Below are 27,187 nucleotides of genomic sequence, written 5' to 3'. Positions count from 1 at the left end.
CAAATATTTTCTCCTGTTGTTTAGTATTTTCATTTTGTCTCTGGCATATATTACATACATACTTTTTTCCATTTTTATATAACCCAAGTGTGTATTTTTCTTTGTTTCTCCTGGTTTCTTGTTATGCTTAAGACTTCCAAATAATCCTCAGAATTTCTTGGGGGAGTTTTGAATTTTGTTTGCTATGTATCTTATTTACATTTAGATATTGCATTAATTTCAAAATTACTTTTTTTCATTATTTTTGTTTTGAAGTAGGAGTCCAACCTCATATTTTCCAAAGGAATAGTCATTTATATAATTTATTACACTATGTTTTCCAGTAACCTAAAGTATACTTTTATCACATGTATTTTGAGATTCTTTTCTGTTTCACTGACCTTTTTGTCTGTTTTTGAGCCAATCCATATTGTTTTGATTATAGTTGTTATAGTAAGTTTTAGTATTTGATAGGGAGAAATTTTTCCTAAAAATTTTCCTACTACAATTTTTCACTAGAAATTTGTTGATAATTCTTTTACATTTACTTTTCTATGTAAACTTTAAACTTATTTCGTTTAGCTTCAACAAAATTCATTAGGCTGTGATTGAAATTCTGTTAAATTCGTATGTGAATTTTGGAAGGAGTAACACTTTTGTGATGAGTTTATCCTCCTAAAAACGTATTCACTGTCTCTGTTTGTCAATCGTTTATTATATATACTTCAATAAAATTTTATAGTTCTTTCATATAAGCTCTGTACTTTCCTTGTTTTTCATTGGTAATTCGTTGCATTTATTTCTCTTGTAAATAGTATTTTTCTAATCAATCTTCATTTTTAACTAGTTATTACTACTGTAAAGAAGAACTTTTGAAAAATATATCCCATAACTACTAAGCCCTCTTATTAGTTATAATTGGTTGTTAGTTTTTCTTGGGTTCCTACTCATAGCTGCAAATAAGGATAATGTTTTCTTTTTTCTGCTAATACTCATTTATTCATTCTATTTTTTATTTTTTGAGATGGAGTTTCGCTTTTGTTGCCCAGGCTAGAGTGTGATAGCATGATCTCAGCTCACTGCAACCTCCGCCTCCTGGGTTCAAGCAATTCTGCTGCCTCAGCCACCTGAGTAGCTGGGATTCCAGGCGCTTGCCGCCATGCCCAGCTAATGTTGTATTTGTAGTAGAGACAGTGTTTCACCATGTTGGCCAGGCTGGTCTTGAACAAACCCTGACTTTCAGGTGATCCGCCTGCCTCAACCTCCCAAAGTGTTGAGATTACAGGCGTGAGCCACCATGTCTGGCCACTTATATTATTTATTTTATGTCTTCTCTTATGGCATTAGCTAGGGCTTAAAACAATATTGCAAACATCTCTGTCTTAGTCTTGACTTGAATAGTAACAGCCTTATTATTTCACCATTTAATAAAGTGTTTGCAGGCAAGGAGTGGTGGCTTATGCCTGTAATACCAGCACTTTGGGAAGTAGAAGTGGGAGGATTGCTTAAAGCCAGGACTTCAAGACTAGCCTGGACAACAAAGCAAGACCCTGTCTCTGAAAAATTTAAAAATTAGCCTAGTGTGGTCGTATATGCCTGTAGTACTAGCTGCTCAGGAGGCTGAGGCAGGATCACTTGAATCCAGGAGTTTGAGATTACAGTGAGCTGTGATCATGCTACTGCACTCCAACCTGGGCAACGGAATGAGACTTGTCTCTTAATAATAATAATGAGTTGTTTGCTGTACGTTTGTAGTAAGTGATTTTTATTTAAGTATATTTTTCTACTTCTATTTTAGGTCGTTTGCTGTTTATTTATTTTAATTGGGAATAACTATTGAATTGTATAGCAAGTGCTTTTTTAACCTTTATTATTTTTTTAACCTTAAATTATTTTTTATTGTGTTTCTTACCTCATTCAAGAGCTAATGGTCCTTTTTTGTGGAAATGCGGAAGCCTGTTTAGTTGCCATTATTTTAAATAATTTCAATAAATAAATGGCATATTAAATAAATTGTCTGATGTCCTAAGGGATAGGCATTATCAACTATTTGAAGCATGAATTTATTTATTTATTTTTAAAATTATACTTTAAGTTCTGGGTTACATGTGCAGAATGTGCAGTTTTGTTACATAGATATACACGTGCCATGGTGGTTTGCTGCACCCATCAACCCATCACCTACATTTGGTATTTCTCCTAATGTTATCCCTCCCCTAACCCCCCATGCCTCACACGCTCTAGTGTGTGATGTTCCCCTCCCTGTGTCCATGTGTTCTCATTGTTCACCTTCCACTTATGAGTGAGAACATGTGGTGTTTGGTTTTCTGATCTTGTGATAGTTTGCTGAGAATGATGGTTTCCATTCCCTGCAAAGGACATGAACTCATCCTTTTTTATGGCTGCGTAGTATTCCTTGGTGTATATGTGCCACATTTTCTTCATCCATTCTATCATTGATGGACATTTGGGTTGGTTCCAAGTCTTTGCGGTTGTTAATGGTGCCACAGTAAACATACATATGCATGTGTCTTTATAGTAGAATGATTTATAATCCTTTGGGTATATACCCAGTAATGGGATTTCTGGGTCAAATGGTATTTCTAGTTCTAGATCCTTGAGGAATCGCCACACTGTCTTCCATAGTGATTGAACTAATTTACACTCCCACCAACAGTGTAAAAGTGTTCCTATTTTTCCACAACCTCTCCAGCATCTCTTGTTTCCTGACTTTTTAATGATCGCCATTCTAACTGGCATGAGATAGTAGCTCATTGTGGTTTTCATTTGCATTCTCTATTGACCCGTGATGATGAGCATTTTTTCTTATGTCTGTTGGCTGCATAAATGTCTTCTTTTGAGAAGTGTCTGTTCATATCCTTTGCCCATTTTTTGATGAGGTTGTTTGCTTTGTTCTTGTAAATTTGTTTAAGTTCTTTATACATTCTGGATATTAGCCCTTTGTCAGATGGGAAGATTGCAAAAATTTTCTCCCATTCTGTAGGTTGCCTGTTCACTCTGATGATAGTTTCTTTTGCTGTGCAGAAGCTCTTTAGTTTAATTAGATCCCATGTGTCAATTTTGGCTTTTGTTGCCATTGCTTTTGGTGTTTTACACATGAAATCTTTGCCCATGCCGATGTCCTGAATGGTATTGACCAGGTTTTCTTCTAGGACTTTTATGGTCCTAGGTCTTAAGTTTAAGTCTTTGATCCATCTTGAGTTGATTTTTGCATAATGTGTAAGGAAGGGGCCCAGTTACAGTTTTCTGCGTATGGCTAGCCAGTTTTCTCAACACCATTTATTACATAGGGAATCTTTTCCCCATTGCTTGTGTGTGTCAGGTTTGTCAAAGATCAGATGGTGGTAGATGTGTGGTGTTATTTCAGAGCCCTCTGGTTTTTTCTGAGGCATTCTGGTTTTTGGAATTTTCAGCCTTTCGCTGTGGTTTCTCCCCATATTTGTGGTTTTATCTACCTTTGGTCTTTGATGCTGGTGACCTCAGTTGGAAATGCAGAAATCACCCGTCTTCTGCTTTGATCTCGCTGGGAACTGTAGACCACAGCTGTTCCTATTCGGCCATCCTCCAACCTTTATGTTTTATTGTATGGTTATCTTTTCACTTAAAAATATAATAAATTATGTTGATAGTTTTGCTAATGTTAAGCCATCTCTGCATTCCTGAAATAAACCATGTTATATTATTATATTATATTCCGTATATTTTTCTGTTAATTTGTTACTGGTGGTGAATCCATGTAGGTTTGCAGCAACTTCAGTTCTGGCCTCCTCAGAAGGATTTGACCAAGGTGTAAGGCAGAAGGAGAGACCAAGGCAAGTTTTAGAACAGGACTGAAAATATATTTAAAAGCTTTAGAGCATGAATGAAAGGAAGTAAAGTCCACTTGGAAGAGGGCCAAGCAGGTGACTTGTGAGATGAAGTGTGCAGTTTGACTTTTGACTTAGGGTTGTTTGTTGTTTTTCTTGGAGATAGAGTCTTACTCTATCTCCCATGCTGGAGTGCAATGGTGCAGTCTCAGCTCACTGAAGCCTCCGCCTCCCTGGTTCAAGTGATTCTCATGCCGCAGGCTCCTGAGTAGCTGGGATTACAGGCACCTGCCACTATGCCTGGCTAATTTTTGCGATTTTAGTAGAGATGGGGTTTCGTCATGTTGGCCAGGCTGGTCTCGAACTTCTGACTTCAAGTCATCTCCCCGCCTCAGCCTCCCAAAGTGCTGGGATTACAGGCATGAGCCACCGTGCCTGGCCTGACTTAGGGTTTTGTATGTTGACATACTTCCGGGGTCTTGGATTCCTTCTGACTCTTCCCTTGAGGTGGGATGTCCACGTGCACAGTAGCCTACTAGTGCTTGGGAGATGAGCATGCACAGTGTGTTTACTGGAGTTGTACACGTGCTCACTTGAGGTCCTTACCAGTCAGATGTCCCTGGAAGGTCATATACCATTTAAACCCCACCCCCCCTGCCATTCTGCCTCTTAATATGCATGCCTGAGCCCACTTGTCCAACTCTTGAGATCTTATCGGGAAGCTGCTGCTCACCAGTTTCAGGTGTTCTCTATCTATTAGGAGCCTACCGTTCTCTGGCACCAGCTGTGATCAATTATTATTTTAGAAAGAGAGTCAGCAACCGCCTGACCATCACCTGATGGTCACCTCACATTCCAGGTGTGTGTGTGTGTATGGGTGCTGGGAGCACCTTCCTGCCCTGCTTATGCCTAACTAGCTACCTACTGTAACAAATTCACTTCTGGGTTCTATTTGCCAGTACTTGATTTAGAATCTTTGCATCAATATTTATAAGTGAAATTGGTTTCTGTTTTTCTTTATCATACTTTGGTATTAAGTGTGTTCTAGCATCTTAGAATGAATTAGGGGGAGCCTTCCATCGTTTTCTATGGTCTGGACCAGTTCGAGTACATATTAAATATCTGTTCTGTGATGATGTGTACTGCCCAATATTAATAAAGGTGTAGAGTATTACTGAGTTTTTAATTTTCACTATTATGATCTTAAAATATGACCTTGTTTTAAAAGGAGTCCTCTAAAATACTTTTCTTCCCCCCCTTCCAAGTTACCAGGTTTTTGGTTATCTCATTGTTTTGCTTTTTATTTCACTTGTGTTTAGATAAAAAGTTTTTAAATTTCACATTTTTAGGCTGGAAACTTATTGCAACAGGAGGGAATATTTAGAGAGGAGAGGAACACACACACCATGCAAGACTTTGTTGTGGCATAGTTGGAGATCTGAGAAGGGGAAGGAAACTGGATTTATCAGAAAGAGATTGGCCAGGGCTAAATGTCAAAGCCTGGCTGCAGCCCTGGTTCCTGTAAGCTGAGTGACTTTATGCAAACCTTCTCTGACTTCAGGCTGTTTTTCCGTCATCCATGTATCACGTTGAGAACAGCCTAATGGAATTGCTGTGAGGATCAGAAGAAATAATATTCAAGGACTTCTGGACCCTTAAGGCATTCTTTGGTGCAAAGGGTACTGTTACAGGCTTATTCTTTTCCAGTGATTCGTTATAACAGAATACTTCTTCAGTGAAAGGAGATTTTTATTTGTAAATGTTTAGGTAGTTGTTGATTTTTGTAAGATAGTCGCTTTATTTATTTATTTATTTTTTAAATCAAGGCCTCTAATGGTCATGAGATTAAAAACAGGTTTTAAATTTCACCCCTTGTTTTTTTCACCAGGGAAAGAGGCTGTTTTGTAGCAAACTAGTCTTCTAGCTCAAAGAAAAGAAAAGAGAAATATATGTTTTTTTCTGGCGTGCAATTTCAATACCAGTTAATCGAACTACATGTTCTGAGCACCTGAAATGAAAAATAATGACGAGTTCATTCTGTCAAACTGTGTAATCTCCTAGTCTTATTGTGAAAACTTGCTGCATCCTCTTGTGCCCCTTGTGTCTTCCTTCACTGTTCACCCTAAGGGCCAAAGGAGAGTTTTCCCCTTGGCCCTGTAAAGGTTCACTGAAAATCAATTTACAAAAAGCAGATTAATAGGAGAAAAGGCAGATTTATTTAACATGTATACATGGGAGCTTTCAGAATGAAGATCCAACCCCTCAATAAGGTACAGAAGCTTATATACCACCTTGAGGTTATAAAAAGAACGCAGGCTCAGAGTGTGGCCCAAAACAGGTTTTAATGGCAAGACAGGTTATAGGGGAGAGAAGAAAGGAGGCTTGGCTAGCAAAAGTGGCCTTGTTATGTGGATGAAGCCTTATAGCTAGAACCCCTAGAGAGAATAGATAGTAAACATGTCTTTTCAGACTTGTAAAGGTGTCAGACTCAATCTCTCCCAGATCTGTGAAAGGCCTAGAAAGGGAAGGCCTGGCTGCATTAATGGAGATTCTCTACAGATGCAAATTTCCCCGACAAGAGACAGCTTTACAAGGCCACTTCTGTCTGCTGGCCCTGTGGCAGCCATTTCAAAATGTGTCGAAGAAATATACTTTGGGGTAAAATATTTTTATTTTCTTCAAGTGCAATTAACTGTAAAGACATAAACTGTACCTTTTGCGGGTGGCGGCGAGCGCGGAGAGGATGCCATGAAGGCCTTGGGCACACTACGAGAGTGCAAGGTGGTGGGTCGCTGCCCGCCCCCCCCCAAATGCCACACACCGCCCCTCTACCGCATGCGAATCTTTGCGCCTAATGATGTCATCGCCAAGACCCGCTTCTGGTACTTCCTATCTCAGTTAAAGAAGATGAAGAAGTCTTCAGGGGAGATTGTCTACTGTGGGCAGGTGTTTGAGAAGTCCCCCTTGCGGGTGAAGAACTTTGGCATCTGGCTGCGCTATGACTCCCAGAGCAGCACCCACAACATGTACCGGGTGTTTCACGTGTCCGTGTGAAGAGATCACCAAACAGGTTTTGTGTAAGCAACATGGCTGTTTATTTCACCTGGGTGCAGGCTGGCTGAGTCCGAAAAAGGAGTCAGCAAAGGGTAGTGGGATTGTCATTGGTTCTTACAGGTTTTGGGATAGGCGGTGAAGTTAAGAGCAATGTTTTGGGGGCAGGGGGTGAAGCTCACCAAGTACATTCTCAAGGGTGGGGAGAATTACAAAGAAACTTCTTAAGGGTAGGGGAGATTATAAAGAACCTTCTTAAGGGTGGAGGAAATTACAAAGTACATCGATCTGTTAGGGTGGGGCAGAAACAAATCACAACAGTGGACTGTCATCAGTTAAGCTATTTTCACGTCTGTGGATCTTCAGTTGCTTCAGGCCATCTGGATGTATACGTGCAGGTCACAGGGGATTTGATGGCTTAGCTCAGGCTCAGAGGCCTGACACCGGGAATACCAGGACCCGACCACCGCAGGCGCTGTCATCCAGTACTAGCGAGACATGGGCGCCCGGTACGGCGCCTGGACCCACTCCATCCAGATCATGAAGGTGGAGGAGATCGCAGCCAGTAAGTGCCGCCGGCCAGCCGTCAAGCCACGATTCCAAGATCAAGTTCCTGCTGCCCCACCCGGTCCTGCGCGGTCAGCACTAGCCGCGCTTCACCACCAGGAGGCCCAACACCTTCTAGGTCCAGGGCCTTCGCCCGGGTGTGCCCCAAATAAACTCAGGAACGCCCCGGTGAAAAAAAAGAAAGAAAAAAAAAGACATAAACTGTAAATACTTAAGACAATTGGTCGTGCCTGTTGACGGAGAACACGGCCCCAACCTCCATGATGTAAACCAAAAATAAAATCTTAAGTCCCCCAGCCAACTGAATGGACCCTGTCTTGGCCTCAGAGAAAACTGAAAAACTGTGTTTTTGGCCGTGATGGGAAGGGAGGTTAGACATACCTCGTTACACCCTTTCCCTGTCGGAGTTGGGCACAACTGACTAGCATTAACATTGAAATAGAGATTATTAGATTGATAAAACAGACACTTTGTTGCCACAAAGAGTGGCACATAAGATAGCAAATTCCAACCTGATTCTGGTATAGCATCATATGACAGCCGACTCTGAAGGAAATAAAAATATTTTACCCCAAAAATATATTTCTTTGATATATTTTGAAATGGCCCTGCAAAACTGTTTCCTGTGGGGGGAATTTGCATCTGTAGAGATATCTCCATTAATGTGGCCAGGCCTTCCCCTTCTAGGTCTTTCTGGGATCTAGGAGAGATTAAATGAATTTGTTACCTTTAAGATCTGAAAAGAGACATTTACCTTCTATGTTCTCTGAAAGCTGCGACCTGGAGGCTTCATCTGCATAACAAGAACCTTGGTCTGGCTGGGCCTGTAGCTCACACCTGTAATCCCACACTTTGGGAGACTGAGGTGGGCAGATCACTGGAGCCCAGGAGATTGATACCAGTCTGGGCAACATGGTGAAACCCCATCTCTACAAACAAACAAAAAACCCAGTCACGGTGGTGTGTGCCTGCAGCCCTAGCTACTCAAGAGGCTAAGGTGGGAGGATCATTGAGTCTGGGAGGTTGAGGCTGCAGCGAATTGTGATTGCACCACTGCACTCCAGCCTGGGCAATTGAATGAGACCCTGTATCAAATAATAATAGCAAAGAACCTTGGTGTCCACAGCCCCCCTTAACTTAACTCAGGCATTTCTTTTGTCTTTAAACAAAGCTTAATTATTTCAACCAATTGCTAATCAGAAAATATTGGAATCCACCTGTGACCTGTAAGCCCCTGCTTCAAGGTATCCTACCTCTTTAGGATGAACCAGTGTATACCTTCCATGTATTGATTTACGTTTTTGCCTGTAACTTCTGTCTCCCTAAAATGTATAAAACCGAACTGTAACCCAACCACCTCAAGCACACTGTTTCAGGACATCTTGAAACTGAACACTGGGCCATGGTCACTCATATTGGCTCAGTGTAAACATCTTGAGATATTTTACAGTTTTGTTTTTCTGTTAACACTTATCCATCACGTGGATAGTATTGGCTTATGTATCTTTGAGCAATGTGAGGTGCTGAGGCAATTGATTTTAGTTTTTTGTGTCTATGGCATGGTTAGGAACCAGACCGAGTGTATGTGTTACCCCAGAGGCATCAACATGAACTGTTACTTTTGAATCTATTTCTAGCAGCTTGGCTCCTCTGATGAGATACCATTTTACAATGCAAATGGAAATAACAAAAAACACACCACCTGAAGACAAAAATTGTAAAGTCACCAAAACTCTATAAAAATGTCCCATTACTAAACTTATGAGTAAAAGGTTTAAGGTCTGGAAGCAGATTTTTTTTACTCTTGCCACAGTTACCCAGGAAGTCATTATTTCCACAGGAAATAAACAAAGAGAGATTTTCTTAAAAACAAATGATCATCTTGTTGAATTCCTGCTTTGTAGCATTTGATGCTGATCATCCATCCATGTCCCAGAGCACAGGAAGCTTATAGCATAAAATTATTAGTTAGAGAAGACATAATTAATTCTCAAACATGACCAAAAATTGAATCTTTCAAGAGACAAATTTAATAAACATTCTCTTTCTTTACCATCCATGGCCTGTTTCATGGATTGCCTACCCATTACCAGTTTCTCCTGGAGAATGACCCTCCTCCCTCAGCTGACTGCAAGGGTACAGCTTTGCTCCTGGTGCGGACTGTGTCCCCATCCCTGCCCTGTTCCCTGCCCAGTGGTAAGCACATGAGCACCCAGCCTAGGCTCCACCCTGCAGCCCATCCTTGCAAGGTTTGAAATTGCCACAAAGAGTAGTCTGTCTTGGTCTGGCTGCTCTCCCAGATTGGAGGGATGTGAGATTAGGAGCTATTGCCTAAGGCCTTTTTGGTCACACAGTCTGGGACTCAGAGAGAGCCCCTCAGAAGCTAGAGAGAAGTGGAAGTAGGAACCCAGCAGAGAAGAGGCTTCAGGGTCATGCCTGGCCATCTATGACTATGGAAAAGTTAGTGTGTTTACCTGGGTATGATGTTTTGGGGGCCATAACTGTGTTGGGAGCAGTTCCTAGGGGCAGAGTTGTTCACAGTTCACATAGCTGGTCTCACGCTGGGAAGCAGGTGGCATATCAGATGATTGTTCAGGGGCTTCTAATCATGAGATCCCATGGTTCTCTAAAGGCATGCCAATGAAAAGAGTCAACCTCTGTGAAATATTTGAAGAGACTTATTCTGAGCCAAATATGAGTGACCAATGGTTCGTGACACAGCCTCAGGAGATCCTGAGAACATGTGCCAAGGTGGTTGGGCTACAGCTTGGTTTTATACATTATAGGGAGACCTAAGACATCAATTGGCTGGGCGCGGTGGCTCACACCTGTAATCCCAGCACTTTGGGGGGCCGAGGTGGGCAGATCATGAGGTCAGGAGATCAAGACCATCCTGGCTAACACAGTGAAACCCAGTCTCTACTAAAAATACAAACCATTAGCCAAGGGTGGTGGCACACACCTGTAGTCCCAGGTACTCGGGAGGCTGAGGCAGGAGAATTGCTTAAACCCAGGAGGCAAAGGTTGCAGTGAGCCAAGATCATGCCACTGTACTCCAGCCTGGGCGACAAGAGCAAGACTCCGTCTCAAAAAAAAAAAAAAAAGACATCAATCAATCAGTCAATACATATACAGGATGTACACTGGTTTGGTCCAAAAGGTTCACCAAGGTTCAGGCACTGTGGACTGTCATTTTAGTGTGATTTGGAAAGCCTCTGGCTTCCAGGTTATTGGTAGATTAAAAGATTTTCTGATTGGCAATTGGTTGAAAGAGTTATTATCTAAAAACATGAAAATCAATAGAAGGGAATGTCTGGGTTAAGATAAGTGATTGTTGAGACCAAGGTTTTATCATGCAGATGAAGCCTCCAGATAGTGGGCTTCAGAAATAATAGATTGTAAATATTTCCTATCATTTCTGTCAGTCTTAAGGTCTCTGTTTTGATGTTAATGCTGGTCATCTGGGCCTGAATTCCAAAGGAAGGAGGGTATAATGAGGCATGTTCAACCCCCCATGTCCCATCATGGCCTGAACTAGTTTTCAGGTTAGCTTTGGAATGCCCTTGGCTGAGTGAAGGACCCTCAGTCAGATGGGGAGCTTAGAATTTTATTTTTGGTTTATAGGCACAAATTGAGTATCAGTCTTAGTACCTGCCGTAATTTAAAAACTACATTTTACTCATTTTTTTCACTTACAGTTGACCAAGAAAATTCAGCTTTTTTATCTAATCATATTTTGTTTTTATGAAAGTGATACATATAAATAATTTTAAAGGTCAAATATTCCTTTAAGAGTAATAGCAGAAGAATGGGTCTCTGCCCTGTCCCAATTTCCTAGAGTATATGACTCAAAGTTTTAGCCCTTTTCTGCTGTTTACCTCTATATTTCTAAATACTATGTTTTTCAGTTTTATTGACTCTCTACTATAAAATATGAATGTCTTTGTGTTCCATCCTGCCAGTGTAGTTTCACATCACAACTTTCAGTTAAATCAATATTTAGTGATTGTATTATTGTGCAAATTGTATTTGTAGATAACTACGTAGTGTGCCATGATTATGTTTCCTTAAGCATAATTGAGTTGAAAACGGCCTTGTTTTTTCTTTGTTTGGTTTCTGTGTATCTATCATTGATTCTTTCCTAAACATAGTGTGCTTAAACACACCAGACAGCCTCTCAGTGTGTTGTGTTGTTTTCCTTGGAGAGGGTATTCCTGGAACTATGTTGTTCCCTTCCCATTTGGGCAATTCACCTCCAGACTGGCTGCAGGGTTTTTGTCCTCACTTCCCAACTTCTTGGGAATTCACTTGGCTTCTTGTTTCTGCCCCGTGCCCCTTTCTTGTAACCTCCTCCTTTATCTTGGCAGGTTCATGAGAGAGAGTTTGGAATCTTGCATATCTGCAGACATCGTTATGCCCATCTGCCCTCCAAATTTGGAGGATATTAGCCATTGCCTCTAACATTGCTGTTGAGAGCCTAATGCCAGCCTGACCCCTGATCCTTTACACGGGGTCTGTTCATTCTCTCTGGAAGCTTCCACAGTCTTCTCTTTATCCCTGGTGTCTTGACATTTCACAATGATATGCCTTTGTGGTCTCCTCGACCAGTGGGACTTCACACTTACAAACACCTGTTCTTTAGTTCTGTGAAATCCTTGAATTATTTCTTTGAGAATTATCTTTTCTCCATGTTCTATCTTTATTTCTGGTCCTCTGTTGCATTTTCTGGACTTACCATTTGTTATATGTTTTCCGCCTATTTTGTGTCTCCTTGTTTGTTTGGGTTCGTCTATTTTGAGATTTTTCTTAACTGTATTTCCCAATTCTTCTATTGAATGTCAGCAGTCATAAGTTTAGTATCCAAGAGTTCTTTTTTATTCTCTGAATGTTCCCACCTCCTTTTAGAAAATAGCATTCTGTACTTTATTTCATGAATACAGTGTTATCCCTCTGTACTTTTCTTCTGATCTCTGCCTTGTCTCTGTTTCCTCCCTAATTCTTCTTTTAGTGGAAAGGTGTTTTCATTATTGTGTTACTGCCCCTGGTGCTGTCTGTAGTCCAGTCTCACGTGATAGGAAGTCTTTTGTCTTCCACTGGGTGAGAGAGGGGATGGGGCTCTGAAGGACAGAGAGGGGACAAGGAGTGTCTTCTGTCCTTCTGCAGCCCTTCTGAGGGCCTAGACTCTATCTCCTGGGGTTCCCCAAGGCCCAGGCACTGTGGGCTGTCATTTTATGGTGATTCAGAAGGAGGGGAGAGCAGACGTAAGTTCGTCTGTTTAATCCAGAAGTCTCTCGGGTCCCAGTATTACACTTTGGCTTTAACCATTTGGTAATTAACTTTTCTCCTGCTTAGTCTACCCACTTTAATACTTAGAAATGTCTGCAGCCTTCAACTTTTCTTTTTCCTCCCTCCTTTCCTTCCTTTCAAAAAGCTCTCTTCGGGGCAGATGTACCAATCGCATTTCATTAGAGGTCTTTACTTCTCTGGTTCTTTTTTATTGTTGAGTCCTGTGAATTTGATAATTTTTCATAGATTATTGAACTTTAGATTAACCATATATCAAAGTTTAATATTAATATTAAACTTAATAAATATATCAACGTTTAATATTTATTTTTTTATTTCTAACTTCACCTACTTGAAAAAGAAAGTAAGAACAACGTTTAAAATGTAGATAGGATAATTAGGTACAGAAACTTTTAGAGAACATCTGGGGTAAGAGGGACAGTGTGTTCTTACCGCGTAAGACATGATACAGTTTTTATACAATTAGGCCTTACTGCTTGCTCTTATGTTTTCATGTTAGCACAAGTGAAAAGAAAAAAGTAGTGCCTCTTTCCTGTTATTAAACAAAAGGATCAGGGAACCTGGATTTACACAATACTCTGTGTCCTCAAGATAGTTTTAGAAAACCATTCAGATGGTTCACTATAGTTTCTCAAGTACCCTAACTTGTGGAGGCATTTCTGTAGGGGGCTATAATGTTATCAGACAGGTACTTTGGTTTGCTTTTAGATGCTCTAACCTTAAAATGGAGACAATTTGGAAGTCTAAGGAAATATTAGACTTTTAAAAACTATTTGACTTCTCAAGCTTTTGCCAAGTGTTTGATCACAGTCAATTTATTATTGAATTATCTGCTACATATGTATGGTGTGAATAATCTGTGTTTGAAAATGAGAAAAATTATACTGTGTCAAATATGAATACTACATAGGAGTGAGAGCTAAGCATTAATATAAATTAATTACTTGTGCCAAAGACTTCTCCCCACTAGGAGGACAGCCTGTGTTAGCACAAGCATAAACCATCAGAGCAGACAGAGCCACTATTTTTCTGATTGTGGTAATGTTGGAATTTCTCACTCACACATAGTTACTGTAGTGAAATGAAAAAAGCATGGGTCCTGGAGTCAGACAGCTAAGATCCTGACTTCAGATCTCACTAGCTAGGGGAAGTTACTTTCCAGACCTTAATTTCCTACTCTATAAAATGGGTGGTTAAAGTGCCTGCTTTAAAGGGTTTGTTAGGATTGGGCTTTTCTTTTATAAAACACGTAGCACAGTGGTGAGGTCATAATAGATGGCTGCTGTTTTTTAGGTTGCTGACTTCAGAATTATCATTTTGCATAGAAGAGGCAACTTTGACAAGGACATTTTAAGGCATCAGTTCTGACTAACCCCAACTTCCATCTCCAGAACCTCACTCCATGTGGCTCGTATAGACAGCCCACTAACTGTGACCTTGGCCAGGGTACATAACCTCTCTGATCCTCGGTTTCCTTATCTGTCAGATGGGAATAAATATAGTTTCTGCCTCATAGGGCTGCTGTGGGCATTAAATGAGTAAATATATGAAAAGCACTTAGAATAGGGCCTGGCACAAAGTTAGCATTGCAGTAAAGTGTGAGCTGAAAAAACAGGGACTATTTCCTTAGCGATGGGCCGTTGGAAAATCACTTCTCAACATTCCACCCTCGCTCCCCCATGTGTGCCTCTGGTGTGCAGGTTGGCTGGCCCCTACCAAAGAGGTCTGTCCAATTGTAAGTGATACTGGCTCTTTTTTCTGCCCATAAAGAGCAACAGGCACCTTCTATGTTAAGATTATGCCTTTACCACACAGGAAGGCCACGTCACCTTCGCGTCTTCCTGTGTGCTGTTTTGTGTGAACACACCCAAGGTCGACTGACAGTATAGGGGATGTTAGGACATTAAGATGGGGATGATTTGTCATCAGGCCATTCCTTCCTGCTCTGAGCTTACCGCAAGTACAGTATTATGGTATTATGGTCCAGGATCCAAGGAAGCATTAAGAGTTTTAGATCTGTGTTGAGATTGTTCCATTTGATTCACAAATGACTTTTATGTGATGACATTTTGATTTAGCACTGAAAATATAACTGTCAGCTATTATTAGCAATTATCTTAATAAAATGAAATGGAGGGTAGTAGATGGAGTATGTCTTGCCTCATTTTCTGTCCATACCACTTAGGACAGTCCCTAGCATATGGTAGATGCTCAGTAAATATTTGAGTAAATGATTTATAAATTATTTTCATATTTATTAATAAAAAGGGAGAGGTAGTACATCTTTTTTGTGCATCTGCCTAAGTTTTATCCAGTACAATACCTTTGATATTATTCTAGCTTTTCTTAACAATTACATACTGTATCTTCTCAATATCATATCATCTAAATATGCTGATCAGTTTTAATTTGAGGGATAATGAAGGATTTTTCTGTTTGTAAACCAGTAGATAAATAACAGGGCCTGTCTCTGGGGAGAACACTGTAGGATGGTAGAGGGATGCAGAGCAGGAATGGATGGGAGATCATTTCTGTGTATTCTTTGTCTTTATTCTTTAAAACTATGCATACACATTACTTTCTCAAATGAAAGAAATTTTACCCATGTCAAAAGAAAAAAAAAAAACAAAAACTCTTGTATCTGCCCACTGTGGAGATCTGCCTGCATTGAGTAGTACAGGGAAATTACTTATTGATCAGCAAATTGCTTATTGATTGGCAAGTTTTGCTATATTTTCTTTCTTCTTTCAAAATACATAGTGTGGTCATGCATGAATTCAGAGCTAGTCTTCTTTTTCTTTGAGCAGTTCATCTTAGGCTGTCTCATTATTTTAATGTTTATTAGTGGTATAACTTGCTCATACAAAGTTCCACAAAGTGATCTAACTCAAGATTTCCTGGGAAGATGGTGAAGGAAGGGAAGAAACCAATAAATATTGCAAAGAAAATGGAAAGTAAGGAGAAAACTCCATAAACTGAGAAAAAGAAAAGTAAGGAGAAAACAGGGAGCTGGCAGGGAAGTGATGTCCATTGCATTCTATAGGTGTTGAGAAGTTTTTATCTGATATAACATGTGAAGGACAGACCAACTTCAGGAAGACACCAAGAACCAGCCAATGGCTTCCCTTTCTGAGACAGTTGGTGGGATGACATAAGAAATGAATTTAACAAATGCTAGTAGACCACTATAGACCCTGCTAATTGGAGACCAAAAGCAGGCCTAGAAGAGGTAGAGACTCTTTCTACCTTAGGATTCAGTAACATTCAGAGACTGGGTACACAGACATCACCAAAATAAACCGAATATTTGGGGGCAACCTTCAGGTCTACCAACAATTATTTTTTGGAATTTTATTTTGTTCCCCTTTGGTTTTTATTTAGACATGATTAAATACATGATAATTTTAGGGGAAAAGTAGATAAGCTAACAGAAAAAAATATTGTAAAACCCAGAGTAAACTAGTTAACATTATAAAATGACAATAATGAGCAAACAGGGTATCAGAATATATGATTCTGAAGTAAATCACATAGAATAAATATGAGATAATGGCCATGGACATTTTTGAAGAAAATAAAGCTACAGTAACTGAAAAATTCTGATATTGGCACCAGAATAAATGGACAGATAAATAGAACAGATTATAAAGTCCACGAACTGTCAAAAGTATAGATACATACAAATTTGTAGGCTAGGTGTGTGGCTCACACCTGTAATCCCAGCACTTTGGGAGGGTGAAGTGGGCAGATCACTCGAGGTCAGGAGTTCGAGACCAGCCTGGCCAACATGGTGAAACCCCATCTCTACTAAAAAATAAAAATTAGCCAGGTGTGGTAGCACACGCCTGTAATCCCAGCTACTCCGGAGGCTGATGCAGGAAACAGCCCTGAACCTGGAAGGCAGAGATTGGTTTCAGTGAGCCAAGATTGCACCATTGCACTCCAGCCTAGGCGACACAGCAAGGCTCCATCTCAAAAACAAAACAAAAACAAAGAACCGCCGCCCCCCCGCCACCGCAGATTTGTGGTAGGCATTTTTTGTCAGTGGAAAAATGATTAATTGTTATTAAATGTTGCTGGTACAAATGGCAAGCCATGTGGGGAGAGTGGATAAAGTCCACTCTTTTAAGGTATACACTGAAATGAAATTCAGTCAAGTTAAATATATGAATATAACAAAACCATAAAAGGGCTGGAAAGAATTATAGGTGAATATTTATCTGATCTTTGGGTGGGGAGACCTTGACTATAAGAATGACACCAAAGAAAGAAACTCTAAGAAAAAAATTCACAGGTTCTTCATACTAATGTTGTGTGTAAGGTTCAAGACTGAGAAGGAGCTGTGTGTCCAACATTAGACAATTGATTAAATGTTGACCCATCCTTATAATGATATATCTTGCCACTATAAACAAAACTGTATGTAAGTCTTTATCCTTGGAAAGACAGCCATGACGTAGTGCTAAGTGAAAAGCTTATAAAGGCATATGTGTAGACGTTTGCTTTTGTATAAATGGCCTGGGCGGATATAATCCCATGTTAACACCAGTAGTTTTCTCTGGCTATTAAGATTTGGGTAATGTATTTCTTTTGGCTTTTCTGTGTTTCTTTCTTTTCTCCTTCTATAGTGATTATATATTTAAATAATCATGTCTAGTTAAAAACCAAAGGACAAAAAAATTTCTACAAAATAATTAGTGATAATAAAATCGGAGAGAGAACTGAGCTTCAAACTCTCCCCTTGACTAGATTAGATAGATAGATTTCTTACAAGGATTTTGGGGACCATCTGTTTTGTTGCATGATAACAGCATTTCTTTATGTGGCAACTTGAATCTATAATGACCATAAATGCAGATTTCTTTAAACATAAAAATCAAATACATGTATTTATTCTAAAATACCACTAAAAGATCATATTTTTAAATGATGATTTGTTATAGTTGATATTTGACTTATTTATACATTCATTCTTTTTAACCAGTGTTTGTTTTAATTTCTCTGAATTAAGCATCAAAGAGCTGTTTTAAAATATAAATTTATTATGAAGAACCAAAGTTAGTGAATATGTCTCTTAATGAGAGCATTGGTTAAGCCAATTAAAAACATTTACAAGTCAAAAATGCAATCAAGGAGAGATTGTTTTGGTTTATTGTCCACCAAGAAGCTTAGCTGCCAGCAAGAAAAACGCTCATTTTCTGGGGAGATGTTGCTCCTCCTGCTTTGAGCTCTCCAGTGTTTTATCGACTTGGAAAAACAACATATTCGTTTTGATAATCAAGCCTGATAAAGTCCTCTGAGCCCATCAGTTTTCTCTTGTGAGTTGACAGTCTTCTAATGTGAAAAAGGAAGAAATTCGGGGGCCGGAGGGAAGCACTGAAACTTTCAGCAAGTGGTATGACCACATGTAATCAGTCTTATATGGCCCTTTATATCCTAGGTTGAAATCAATGATCATCATTTTGCCTTTGCTTGAAATTGCTTTATACCAAAACCAAAAAGACCTCTGTTATACCACTTTCTCTCAGTTGCACACAATATAAAAATGCTCTTTGGACCATTCCAAAACTGTATACACATGCTGGCTGGGAGGAATGAATGTGTGTGTTTACTTTGAACCCTCCTCAGCCCAGCTGTGTTGTCACTTGGGCTGCACTCTCACTGTCATCACCAGGCCTCTGTCACTGACTCCAGAACTCTCCATCTTCAGAGGTTGTAATTTTCTTTGTATAGCCTTTCCCACAACCCCACCCAATAATTGCCATTTGTATAAGAATACCTCAGGATCATTCATTCATTTATTCAATATTTAAGCACTGCTGAACATCCTACAACGTCCAGGGCAGCTCCCACAACAAAGAAGTTTCCAGTCCAAAATGTCAGCAGTGCTGAGGTTGAGAAACGCTGAGGTTGAGAAACCTTCAGTTAAAACAACTATTTTCTTCAGCGTGTCTAGGAACTGTATTGGGCATAAAGTGATAGAAGAGTGAATGGGATTTCTTTCCTCCCATTCTGGTAAATTGGCACCTGAGAAAAGTCAACAAATAATGACAGTGGCATGAAAAGTGTGGGAGAGGCTTGTGTGGCACTGAGACCACAGGGGTGGTCATGCCGTCTCTGACTGTGCCTGTGGGGCTCAGAGCGTTCCAGACCAGCTTTATCATGGCAGGAAAGAGGAGCAAGTAGAGTGACATGGCAGGAGCCTAGCAGTGAGGAAGGACGTGGCTTATGACATCGAGGAGGAGAGCATAGACAGCACTGGGCATGGAATCAGGCCAGCAAAGTGGACAGTGTCTCATCATCAGAGGTCCAATATTGGGCACTGATCATGTTTAAAAGAGATCAGAGAGAAATAATCAAATGCTGTACGTGAATTTTGATTCTGTCTACTGGGAAAACAGCTATTTAAAAAAGACATTTTGGACGAAAAATCTTCCAGAGAGGATTTCACAATGTAGCAGGACGAGCCGCGTACAAAACCCCTCAGACACCGAGATAGTGAAGGGAGTGGCTTTAATCAGCTGGGACTATCGGCAGGCTAGCATCTTAAAATCTGAGCTTGTCAGGTGCCCAACTTCTGTCCCTTTTAAGGGCTCACAACTCTAAGGGGGTCCATGTGAGAGGGTCGTGATCGATTGAGCAAGCCGGGGGTATGTGACAGGGGCTGCAAGCGCTGGTGGTCAGAGTGAAACAGAACAGAACGGGAGGTTTCACAGTGTCCTTCCATACAATGTCTGGAATCTATACATAACATCGGTTGCTAGGTCGGGGTCAAATTTTAACTCCCAGGCTTAGGTCAGGCAGGCCCAGGCCTGGTTTTGGGTCTGGTGCCTAGGCGCCAGGCTACCTCCCTTTAGTTTCGCTTCTCTTTCCTTTTCTGAGTATAAAACAATATAAAACAATATGAGAGGGTCTCTCTCTTCCCTCAACAACACACTGGTTTGCCAAGATTAGTTTTGTGAATGATTTATCTCCACTTATTATTTTGAAATTTTCAAATATACAGAAATGCTAAAAAAAGCTCAGTGAATAGTTGTATTCTTTTAACCCAGATTCTGCAATTGTCATTCATATTTATCATTTATTTATATTTTTCATTTTGCTTATATTTGTTTTATTTTTGTGTATATACATGCACATACAAACACATATAGATAAAAACACAACTTTAAAAAAAGAACTTCTTGAAAGTAAGGTGCAGACATCAAGGCAATTTACCCGAAATATTTCAGCATACATCTAAGAATAAGGATAGTGTCCTATTTAATCCCATTGCCATTATCACATTATGAAAATTAACAAGAATTTCATAATTCCATCTAAAATGTGGTCTATATTCATTCACATTTCCCCAGTTGTCTTCCAATTTTTTTTTTATAGCAATTTTTCCTCCTACGTCGAATAGGAAGAGCTAGTTGAAATTCATTGCATTTGGTTGTTATGCCTCTTTGGTCTCTCTCTCTTTCTTTTCTTTTTTTAGGCTGGTCAAGTGCAGTAGTGAGAAGAGTGGGGAAAGAGCGGAACAAGGAGTTTGATCTGTAACTGACCGTAAACAATCAATTGAGATAACTCACTGTGATAACTTCAGACTAGCCTCTTTGGTCTCTTTTAAACCTGAACAGTTCTATCAGCCTTTCCCCCTACCCACCATATCAGTGACTTTTTTTCATTTTACAAATTTTAAGTGTTTTTTAAAAAAATTTACATACAGGAAAAGTCATACTTTTTGGTGTAAAGACCTGTGTGTTTTTGTATTGATTCTTGTAATAATCATCAAAATTAAGAAATAGAAGTTTCATCCTCCTTTCCAAAATTCCCTCCATTGTCAAACTCTCTCCCTACCGTTAAGCACTAATCTGTTCTCTCTCCCTACAAGTTTTGCCTTTCTCATGTGGTTCGTAGGCTCTTAAGTCTGTTTTTTTTTTCACTTAGCGTAATGCATTTGAGATTCATCCATGTTCTTGCATTTATCAATAGTTTGTTCCTTTTTTGTTGCTGAGTAGTGTACCATCATGTGGATATACCACAGCTTGTTTTTCCATTCTGTAGAAGAGGAATATTTTGATTTTTTTTTCCAGCCTTTGTGATTTTGAATAGAGCTGCCATAAACATTTGCTCACAGGTTTTTGCATAAATACAAGTTTTCATTTCACTTGGGTAAATACATAGGAGTGGGATTGTTGAGTCAAATAGTAATGGAATATTTGACATTGTAAACTGCCAGTTGTTTTCCATAATTGCTGTGCCATTTGCATTCCTACCAGCAGTGTATGAGAGTTCCAGCTACTTTGCATCCTTGTCAGCACATGGTATTGTCAGTTTTTTAATTTTAGCTTTCTAATAAGTGTGTCATGGTATTCATACGTGCATTTCTTTAATTATTAATAATGTTGACCTTTTTCATCCATTTATTTGTGATCTTCATTGATAAAGTAACTATGATATTGATTTTTGAAGAGGCAAGGTCAGTTTTCATGTAGATTGTTCCACAGTGTGGATCTGATTGGTTCCTATGATGTTTCGTTTCATTTTTCTTTCTTTCTTTCTTTTTTATTGTACTTTAAGTTCTAGGATACATGTGCACCACGTGCAGGTTTGTTACATATGTATACATGTGCCATGTTGGTGTGCTGCACCCATTAACTTGTCATTTACATTAGGTATATCTCCTAATGCTATCCCTTCCCCCCCCCTCATTTTTCTTAAAAAAAATTTCTTTTTAGAGATGGGGTCTCACTGTGTCACCCAGGCTGGAGTGCAGTGGCACTATCATGGCTTACTGCAGCCTCGAACTCTTGGTCTCAAGTGATCCTCCTGCCTCAGCCTCTTGAGTAGCATGTCCAGCTTGCTTCATTTTCTTTTTTTTCTTTTTTAAAAACTTGCTCCTCTGTCACTATATTATATTAGAAATTGTGTCTAGAAGCATGGGATGTCATCATAATATGGAAGTACCTGTGGGAGTGTATCATTTGTAGGAAAGTCATCAGAAAAACTGGTTACATGTGGAATTTAACACCCTTGATGTTCACCGAGACGCCCTGAACACTCGTCCTCTGCAGCAGAGGGACATGATGAGGTTTCAGATCAAGAGTAGAAAATCTAGACTTGCAAGGAATATTCCTTTTCCTAAGCATTGAATTTTAAAACTTTGTCTTTTCCTAAATAGAAGATGTTTTATGGCAAGTAAGTAAGGAAAAAATAAATGTTTTATTTATACTTGATTTTTTTCCTAATGCTTCTGTTTTAATTGGATATACTTTTTCTGTTAGTTAAAACTGGGGTTGAGTGTTTGATGTTTCTATAAATAGGTTTCCAACTGGGGGAAAGTATTTTCTAAATATTTTCTGGGTCATCACAACAGTGTTATGTAAGAGAAGAAATCATTATAACATCCTTCTAAAAATACTTTAATGGAAAATTATTCTACAATCAGACTATATCTGTTTAATGATGTAACATTAAACAGTCTTGATTTACAATGTAATTTATAAATTTATAAACTTTATTTTTTTAAGCAGTCTTAGTTTTATAGAAAAATTATGCAGAAAGTAGAATTACCATATATTGGCCAAGTGCAGTGGCACACACCTATAATCCCAGCACTTTGGGAAGCAGAGGCAGGCAGATCGTTTGAGTTCAGGAGCTTGAGATCAGCCTGGCAACATGGTAAAAACCATTCTCTATAAAAATCACAAAATTAGCTGTATGTGTGGTGACACACGGCTGTACTCCCAGCTACTCAGGAAGCTGAGGTGAGAGAATTGCTTGAGCCTGGGAGGTCGAGGCTACAATATGCCATGATTGCATTACTGAGCTCCAGCCTGGATGACAAAGTGAAACTCTGCCTCTAAATGAATGAATGAATGACCATATATCTCCCATACTCCCCATAGCCCAAACAGGTTCCTCTGATCTTTTCACTGTCTCTGTAGTTTTGCTTTTTCCAGAATGTTGGAATAATTTAGTAGGCAGCATTTTCAGACCTGCTCCTTTTACTTAGCAGTATCCATTTAAGATTTCTCTATGTCTTTTCACAGTTTGATAGGTCATTTCTTCTTACCACTGAGTAATATGTCATTATATAACTATACAACAGTTTATTTATCCATTTTTTTACTGAAAGACATTCCAATTGCTTCCAGTTTGGGCAATTATGAATAAAACTGTTATAAAGTAGAATGTAGTTTTTAAAATACAACTCCAATTGTTGGTACTTCTCTGAAGTTCAGCAACATCTGCATTTGTTAAGCTTTACATTGACTGTTTACCCACAGTGTGTCCAAGAATGTTTCCCAATGGCACTAGCCATCACAAAGCAGATGATCAAATTCCTTGCCTCATGGAGCTTCCTGTCTAAGAAAGAGCTGGATTATATTTAAAATATATGTTTGTGGGTGTGTGGAATTAATATATATACAGACATATGTGAACCGCTACAAAAACTTAAAAACTCTAGTCATTAGAAGAAGATTAAACACTGAGAATAGAAGTATGCTTAGGGTTAATGGGAGACTAAAGCCTTGGGCTTCCTTAGTGGTGGCGTTCTGGAGAAGAAACCTTTGACTGTGATACCTGTGCAATGACCACCATGCATCTCTTATTTAGGGTAGCTTCATTTATACAGGTAAAAGCACTGGTTCTTGGCACTTCCAGAAGCCTTCACAATTTTCACTCCTAACAGTGCAATTAATGAAACACCTGAACAGGACCTGGAATATTATAAAAGAGAATAGTGAAAGATTCTTGACAGGTCATGTGCCTTCAAGTCCTGTTAATTTGATGAATCCACAGGAGATGAAATCAATATAAACCCGAAGGAATTGTCAGCGGGGCAAATCACTAAAAGCAGCTGATTAGGCCGGGCACGGTGGCTCACGCCTGTAATCCCAGCACTTTGGAACGCCAAGGTGGGTGGACCATGAGGTCAGGAGTTTGAGACCAGCCTGGCCAACATGGTGAAACCCCATCTCTACTAAAGATACCCCCCAAAAAATTAGCCAGGCATGGCGGCATGTGCCTGTAATTCTAGCTACTCGGGAGGCTGAGGCAGGAGAATCGCTTGAACCTGGGAGGTGGAGGTTGCAGTCAGCCGAGATCATGCCATTGCACTCTAGCCTGGGTGACAGGACAAGACTGTCTCAAAAAAAAAAAAAGCAGCTCATTGAAAATCCAGCCAGGCGTGATGGCTCACACCTGTAATCCCAGTACTTTGGGAGGCCGAGGTGGGCGGATCACAAGGTCAGGAGATTGAGACCATACTGGCCAACAGAGTGAAACCATGTCTCTACTAAAAGTACAAAAACTTAGCTGGGCTTGGTGGCGTGCACCTGTAGCTCCAGCTGGTCGGGAGGCTAAGGCAGGAGAATCGCTTGGACTCAGGAGGCCGAGGTTGCAGTGAGCCGAGATTGCGCCACTGCACTCCAGCCTGGGCAACAGAGCAAGACTCTGTCTCAAAAAAAAAAAAGAAAAAAAGAAAAAGAAAAAAAAAAGAAAACCCACTGAGAGGTTTAGGGAAGAGGTTTGAGTTACCGCCACTACACTCTGACCTGCTGAGATTGTTTAGTTTGAAGCCTGGATGCATTCATGAAAACAGGTGAAACATTAGGTGCTGTGGGAACTTTGTAAAGCTTGGTTTACATTTAAAGTTTATGTGAGCTCCAGAAATCTGGAAAATTCACTCTTTCTACAGTCCTAGAAAGCCATGTACACACATACCAGGCACATGGTGGTAGTTCTTCCACTGGTGTAGCCTTTGCTCTGTCACTCTTTGACTCCTGCATAGGAAGCTTCCATTCTTCCAGGGCTCTTTCTGTTACAGGAAAGTGTTTTGGGTCGGTGATAATCCTTTCAGCATTTCCCAAGGGCCCATGTGCCAATACTGTGCTGCACACTGGGGATGCCATGGTGACTGAAACAGTTGTGGACATTATGAAACCAACTTGTAGAGTAGACCACTTGGTGAAATCCTTAAGGATTACCCACCTACCAGCATTGTGTCCACAGCGATTTTTTAAACACATAAGAAATCACTGCTAAAAATTACTACACATTATGGCCAAAGCAGGAAAGTAATTTTGCTATGAAAGGAAAATAACTTGTGTATTGAAAGGATTTATAATTAAAGCTTAAAATATGACCTAGATGCTCACATTATACAACCCCAGGCACCACAAAAGGGTACTTGTGCTCAATGCTAAGAACTCCATCACTGTGATGAAAGCTAATTAAAGTGTCAGTGTTTTTCCATGTAGTTTCATAGCTATAAATTGACTGGAAAACTCGTAAGTTCGTTTGTATTTTCTTTTAATTGTCTTTACAATTTGGTTTGTGAATATCTCTGTCTAACACTGTATTTATTACTGTTGCAGTTAAAATTAGAAGAGTTAAAGAAGGATCACTGCATTATACCTTATGCACTATTCTTCATCAGCTTTCTTGAAGTATAATTTACATACAATAAAGAGGACCCATTTTAAATGTTCAGCTTGATAGGTCTTGACAATTGTATATATCCAAAATAACCACCACAAGAAGATTTAGAACATTCCTATCACTCCAGAAAGTTTCCTTCTCCCCTCTGCAATCAGTCCCTCCTACTCCCCAGCACAGGCTGTCACTGAAGTGCTTTCTTGTCACTGCAGATGACAATGGCCTGTTAAAGAAATTCATATAGATGGAATAACATAGTAAGTATTCTTTATATCTGGCTTTTCTTATTTAGCATAATGCTTTTGAGATTCATCCATGTCATTGTGTGTAGTTTGTTTCTTTATATTGCTAAATATTTATTCCATTGTATGAATATACCACAGAATTCTTATCCATTCACCCATTAATGAACATTTGGGTTGTTTCCATATTTTTACCATTATGAATGAAGCAGCAGTGAACATTCTTGTACCCATTTCTCATGTGCATATGTCTTTATTTCTCTAGAGTAAATACTTCAGTGGAATGATTGAGTCTCATGATAAGTACATGTTTAACTTCGTAAGGAGTTTTCTAACTGTTTTATAGAGCGGTGTTAGCATTTGACATAAACTTCAACCAGCAATGATTGAGAGTTTCAGTTGTTCCAAATCCTTGCAAATATTTGCCATTGCCAGTTTTTAGCTTTGTTTTTTAGCCATTCTGGTAGATGCACTGATATTTCATTGTGGTTTTAGTTTGCATTTCCCTGGTGACAAATGATATTGAACATCTTTTCATGTGTTTATTAGCATATTGTTTCTGAACATTCTGTTAAAGTTTTATGCTCATTTTTATTGCACTATCATTTCATTATTGAGTTTTATGTGATCTTTACATATTCAATATACAAGTTAATTGTCAAATATAATACATGTGTTGCAGATATTTTCCCCAGTGTATGACATGCTTTTTCATTTCCTTAACATAATGTGTTGAAGACAAATTTTTAATTTTTGTTAAAGTACAGTTTTGCAATGTGTGTTTGTGATTATTGCTTTTTTATGTTTTGTCAGAAAAATCTTTGGTTACCCTAAGGTGCTGAAGATTTTCTTCTGTGAGATTTACAGTTTTAACATTTACATTTCTATCTATGATCCATTTCAAGTTAATTTTTGTTTATAGTATGAGATAGAGGTTAAGGTTCATTGTTTTCCTATATGAATATCCAGTTGTTACTCTAGTCATTTGTTTAAGAGACCCTTTTTGGTCATTGATTATTTTCACATCTTTGTCTACATTCATCTTGCCATATATATGTGTCTCAATTTCAGGACTCTATTATATTCCACTTATATATCTATATTCTTATGTTTTGAAACTTTTTTTTTTTTTTTTTTTGGTTTTTTTTTGAGATGGAGTCTTCCTCTGTCGCCAGGCTGGAGTGCACTGGAGCAATCTTGGCTCACTGCAACCTCCTTCTCCCAGGTTCAAGCTATTCCCCTGCCTCAGCCTCCCGAGTAGCTGAAACTACAGGCATGCGCCACCACGCCCAGCTAATTTTTTGTATTTTAGTAGAGACAGGGTTTCATCATGTTGGCCAGGATGGTCTCGATCTCCTGACCTCATGATCCACCTGCCTTGGCCTCCCAAAGTGCTGGGATTACAGGTGTGAGCCACCATGCCCAGCCCGATTACTGTTGTTTTAACTCTTCATATCAGATAGTGTCAGTCCTGTAACTTTGTTCTTTTTTCTTTTTTTTTTTTTATTATACTTTAAGTTCTAGGATACATGTGCACAATGTGCAGGTTCGTTCCATATGTATACATGTGCCATGTTGGTGTGCTGCACCTATTAACTCGTCATTTACATTAGGTATATCTCCTAATGCTATCCCTACCATCCCCCACGCCACGACAGGCCCTGGTGTGTGATGTTCCCCTTCCTGTGTCCAAGTATTCTCATTGTTCAGTTCCCACCTATGAGTGAGAACATGTGGTGTTTGGTTTTCTGTCTTTGCAATAGTTTGCTCAGAATGCTGGTTTCC

General features: G+C 39.4%; 1 protein-coding gene and 1 pseudogene across 3 annotated transcripts in view; both read left to right on the top strand.

The window, feature by feature from the left end:
• Positions 1 to 27,187, top strand: part of LOC105480296 (anoctamin 10) — a 257,728-nt gene that overhangs the window by 108,725 nt on the left and 121,816 nt on the right. The window lies entirely within an intron of this gene.
• Positions 451 to 26,904, top strand: LOC105480295 (large ribosomal subunit protein eL20-like; annotated as a pseudogene).

Source organism: Macaca nemestrina, chromosome 2 (assembly GCF_043159975.1).
Source record: "Macaca nemestrina isolate mMacNem1 chromosome 2, mMacNem.hap1, whole genome shotgun sequence".
In the NCBI taxonomy this organism is placed as follows: domain Eukaryota; kingdom Metazoa; phylum Chordata; class Mammalia; order Primates; family Cercopithecidae; genus Macaca; species Macaca nemestrina.
This window is presented reverse-complemented; position numbering and strand designations above follow the sequence as displayed.